This window comes from Bufo bufo, chromosome 2 (genome assembly GCF_905171765.1).
Source record: "Bufo bufo chromosome 2, aBufBuf1.1, whole genome shotgun sequence".
Taxonomy (NCBI): Eukaryota; Metazoa; Chordata; class Amphibia; order Anura; family Bufonidae; genus Bufo; species Bufo bufo.
Window position 1 is genome coordinate 609,532,333 of NC_053390.1, and position 6,000 is coordinate 609,538,332.

The window sequence follows — 6,000 nt, forward strand, 5'->3', positions numbered from 1 at the left end:
ATTCGTGTTTTTTTTTTTCTTTTATGTAGCGCGCTATGGGGGCATCAACTGGGGGAATTAGTGGCACATGATGGGGGACACTATGGGGGCATTGCTGGCACATAATGGGGGACACTATGGGGGCATCTACTGGCACATCATGGGGGACACTATGGGGGCATCTACTGGCACATCATGGGGGACTTTATGGGAGCATTATTGGCACATCATCGGGGACACTATAAGGGCATCTACTGGGGACATTACTGGCACATCATGGGGAACACTATGGGGTTATCTCCTGGGGGCATCTACTGGCACATCCTTGGGGACACTATGGGAGGCATCCACTAAGGACATTGCTGGCACATGGGGGCATCTACTGGGGGCATTGCTGGCACATGAGGACACTATGGGGGCATCTATTGGGGCATTGCTGGCATATGGGGGACACTATGGATGGCATCTTCTGGGGGCATTGCTGGCACATGGGGAAACTATGGGGGTGTTACTGGCACATCATGGGAGACACTATGGGGCATCTACTGGGGGCATTACTGGAACATCATGGGGGACACTATGGGGGTATCTACTGGGGCATTGCTGGCACATGGGGGACAGTGTGGGGACATCAACTGGCACATCCTTGGGGGCATCTACTGGGGGCAATGCTGGCACATGGGGCATCTATTGGGGGCATTGCTGGCATATGGGGGCATCTACTGGGGGCATTGCTGGCACATGGGGGACACTATGGGAGCATTACTGGCACATCATGGGGGACACTATGGAGGCATCTACTGGGGGCATTGCTGGCACATGGGGACACTATTGGGGCATCTACTGGGGGCATTGCTGGCACATGGGGGCATCTATTGGGGGCATTGCTGGCATATGGGGGGCATCTACTGGGGGAATTGCTGTCACATGGGGACACTATGGGAACATTAGTGGCATATCATGGGGGGCATCTACTGGGGGCATTACTGGCACATCATGGGGACGCTATGGGGGTATCTACTGGGGGCATGGCTGGCACATGGGGGACACTATGGGGGTATATACTGGGGCATTGCTGGCACATGGGGGACACTATGGGGGCATTACTGGCACATCATGGGGGACACTATGGGGCCATCTTATACTGCCACATTATGGGAACACCATGGTGTTGGAGGGGGGGAAGAACACTATGGGGGCATATTATATAGGCACAATATTGGGGCTTATTATATAGGCACAATATTGGGGCACTAAGAAGGGGCATTTATACTGGCACATTATGGGCGCACTATGAGGAAGAGGAGAGGAGCACTATGTGGGCATTTACTAGGGACATTATATAGGGGTATTTTATACTTGCACACATTATGGCGGCACTATGGGGACATTAGCTCAACTGGGCACTGAGGGAATTTTTTAGTACTGGCACACAGGACGGGAGCATTTTTGAACTAGTGCACATTATTATTATTATTGAAGGTGGCAAGTGAGTTGTTAAGAAGGTAGGAGAATGATGGAAAAGTAGGAACCTAAGATGTCTTTTGTCAAACTGCAGAGACGAGAGATGGGTGAAAAATCATTATGGCGGTCTGGTCTCAAAGGAGAAGATGAAGAAAGAGAAGGTCTGCATCAGAGGAGAAGTCACTTGATGTAAGAGGCATGTGGTGCTGTATTCTGGATAGCACAGAATATAATATGTCTGCAAATATGTCTTTAGTGCTAGGTACAAATGTGTATAAAATGCATATGGTGTGGACTTCCGGTTCCGGCACTGAGATGGAGGACGCGGAATAAGTGTGCTCCGACCATCCCTCACCTATAACGAGCTCCGGACGCTGCATACCAGCATAGCAAGGGACGGGACAGTGACCCTGACCTCCCCAGAACGTCCTGGCACGAGGCCCATGGACAGATATCTGCTCCGGAGTGGCAAAAAGCAGGTACGGAGCGGCGCTACACTAACTGACGCCAGCATGCCTGACAAGATGGAGGGCTCGGAGCCTGGGTCCCCCTCGAGTGCTGTGGAAAGCGTAATAGAGGCCCTGACAAGCTCACAGCCTGAAGAACCATCAGACATGGCCAAAATAAATTATAAATCGCTGGCCATAGAAGTAGCCAGACACCTGGCTCCAGACATCAAGGAGACACTATCCAAAACACTGGCGATGTCCTTACAGCAGCTGCATGAGACTGTGGCGCAGCATGACACGTGTCTGGTGGACCTAGAGCAGCGGTGTACCTCTTGAAGATGAGAACTCAAAATCAAACCTGGCCATCCAGGAGTTACAGAAACATAACATCATCCTGAGAGACCGTCTTGAGGACTTAAAAAACCAGTCCAGGCGGAATAATTTGAGACTTCTAGGCCTACCCGAGGTGGTCAAAGCGCAGGCCCTTAAAGAGATTTGTGAAATCGATTTACCGCGGGCCCTGGGGCTAGATGGAAAACACAAAGTGGAGCGGGCACATCGGGTCGGACCACCGCCAGACCCACAGAGCTCACCTAACCGTGATGGTAACAACTCATTGCAGAGACCCCGTCCAGTCATCATGCGGTACCTGGATTACTGCGACAAGGAGGCGATTCTCAGAGCCTACAGAACCAGAAGAGGTCCCTTGAAGATTAGAGGACAAATCATACTGCTATTTGTGGACTACTCCGCTCAGGTAGCAAAACAAAGGAGGGAGTTTAGTGGCCTATGCTCAGCTTTGTTTCGCCGACAAATTAAGTTCCAGCTACAATACCCGGCCACATTGAGAGTAGTCATGCCTAATGGAACAACCGCCATTTTCAGTGACCCCTCCGCAGCGTCTGAGTCGCTGCAGGATTTATTGACCGCTGAAGATACTCGGGACTTAGCTGACCGGGACAGTAATAAATCCAAGAGGTGGGAAAGATCAAGCAGCCCGAATGGGAATCATCTTCCTCAGAGAGAACGAGATCGCAGAGGCAGAGAGCAGCCTTATGGAAGGGGTCGTATGTCCCGCGTCAGTTAAGGACTCAAATTTTGTCTGTTATGGTTTAATGCATTGCAGTGTTCTCTCATAAGCAAGTGAGGTTAATATGATAAGCAGTGTGGACAAGGGCGAAGTTATTATTACTGGTGCAAATATGTTTAACTTGTTCTGGTTCTAGGCATTTGATAGTGCTAAATATGCCGCTAGTTTCACCCAGGGGGTGACGTACTATGATGCAATAGCAGGGCAGGATATAGGAGGTGAGGGATGGGAGGGTCCTGGCAGCTCAGAAAAAAGGAAGCCCCAATAACAAAAGAAAATAGTGTTGAGGAGTAGAGGATCATTACCTGTTGTTGTTAAAGGTAAACGTTCTAAGGTTTTTTTTATGTTGTGGGGGGGAGGGAGGTTTTTATCACAATTGCTGGGGATTTGTTGTCCTATTTTCCAGAGAGACGTACTCCACCCAAGTGGGTGAAACAGATATAAAGCTTTTCCAAATTACACAGTAAGACACCTAGGAAAGCAGGTAAATGAAGGTCTTATCATGGAATGTGAAGGGCCTAAGGTCGCCTCACAAGAGGTGGATGGTGCTGTGACATCTGAAGAGGGCCAATCCGGATATAGTGCTTCTTCAGGAGACGCACCTTGCAGAAGGCGATTTTGCAAGAATGAATAAATTGTGGGTAGGAAAGGTATACGGGTCGGCTTCGATTGCTAAGAAGGCTGGGGTACTAATCCTAATTAACAAAAATTTAAACTGCCAGATCCTGGGATCATCATCTGATGGAGGGGGATGGTTGATCCAAATCCAGATTGTAGTTCAAGATACCCACTACAGTATCTATAATGCTTATGGTCCCAACAAAAATAACGAGAGTTTTTTCAAAGACCTAGAATCTAAACTTTTGTCAGATCCTTGCATGAATAAAATAGTGGGGGGAGATTTCAATTCTGTGGTGAAAGATGTGGAAGATAGGCAACGAGATAACCCCCAAAAGCAGGTTCAAGCAAACATGACAGAGCACTATGTAGGCTGATGGAGGGGGCTGCCTTGGTGGATCCATGGCGCCAATTTCTCCCTGACGAAAGATCCTACTCACTCCTTCTATTCTCATCCACAGGATTCATGGTCGCGAATTGACTATATATTGACTAGCTCCAATTTGATGAGAAAGGTGGAAAAGGCTGACATTGGCGACTTGGTGATATCAGATCACTCCCCAATTTGGATATAGGTAAGAGATACTTACCCTAAGGGACCCGATTATTTGTGGACATTCCCTGCGAATCTAACAGCTAGTGAAGATTTTACCAATAAACTAATAGCATGGTGGGAGGAGTACATGGGAGACAATCAGGAGCATGTTGACTCACCGGAGTTGTTGTGGAATGCCTCTAAAGTGGTCATACGGGGGAAGATCATGAGTTATATCTTTGGTAGACGGAAGCAGACTCAAACACGATTAGAGCAAACAGGCTTGTTAGTAAGAAGTTCTTGCCAGGAATATAGGAGGAACCCCACTGCTATGAACAAACAGAAGTGGATAGATGCCAGGGGAGCATTTGAGGCCAATGAGAAAGATAGGGAACTGTTCAACAATACAAATCTTACAGCAACATTACATAAATTTGGAAATAAATCTGGACGCCTTATGGCTAATCTAGCAAAAGGAAGACGAGCCCCTCAGTTCATATCTGGACTTAAGGGAAAAACAGGGGGAGTCATTACTGACCCCTCTAAGATAAACTCAATACTAGGTGATTACTATGAGAAATTATACCAGGATGTCACTAAGCCAGATCTTACAGATTCCCTCTTGGAAAAGGTTAAACTACCCTGTCTCAATATAGAACAATTACAATGTCTAAATGGAAAGATTAGCCTCGAGGAACTTCAGTCAGTCATTAAAAAAACTAGGGAACACTAAAGCACCTGGCCCGGATGGCTATTCCGGGGAATACTACAAGGCATTGTTAGGCCAGGTTTCCCCGTTCCTATTAAAATGGTATAATGACGTACTAATCGGCAGAGCATCCCCAGACAAGGAGAATATCTCTTATATTAAGTTACTACCTAAGCCGGGAAAAGACCCCTTATTACCAGGGTCATATAGACCAATTTCACTTATAAATGTGGACACTAAAATACTTTCGAAGATCATTGCAGATCGTTTGGCAAACATCTTACCATCACTCATCGGTAAAGAACAGGTGGGGTTTGTGCAGGGCCACTCAGCGGTAACCAGTATCCGTACTGTATTAACGGTGCTAGATAGGGTTCGCCACCAACCACGGCCTGGAGAGTCTCCAGCCATGCTCACCTTGGATGCTGAGAAAGCCTTTGATAACGTGAGATGGGCATGGCTGGAGGCAGTTTTGAATAAGATGGGATTCATGGGGACTTTTAGGGTTTTCCTTTCACAATTGTACAGGTTCCCTAGGGCACGGATATACACTCCTGGGTTTCTATCCAAACCTTTACAACTCCAAAAGGGGACACGCCAGGGATGCCCCCTATCACCCCTTTTGTTTAATCTTTCTATAGAGCCATTAGCTAGGTTTTTATGCCACTCTGATCTATATGAAGGGATAAGGATTGGCACCAGGCAACTAAAGATCGCGTTGTTCGCAAACGATATAATGTTATTTATAGCTAACCCTAAAAAACATGTGGAGCAGATTTTTCATGCACTGAATCACTTCTGATCCTATTCAGGGTATAGATTGAATGCGTCAAAGTGCGAGATGTTGGCCCTATCCCAGAAAGATACAGGGAAATATCAGTTGCCTAAGCACCTGGGCATAAAAATTGGCAACGACCCGCACTCATTATATACCCTGAACTTTCCACCTCTCATTGCCAAGATTGTGCAAGAGTTAGATAGATGGCAGGGGCTACCGTTAAACCTGGTAGGTAGATGTCATCTTATTAGAATGATGAGTATGTCCAAACTTCTCTATCCACTCCAGACCATCCCACTTCTTCTTCGTCATTCAGATGTCCAATTGCTGGAAAGCAGGTTCATCCGGTTCATCTGGCAAGGCAAAAGACCCAGAATT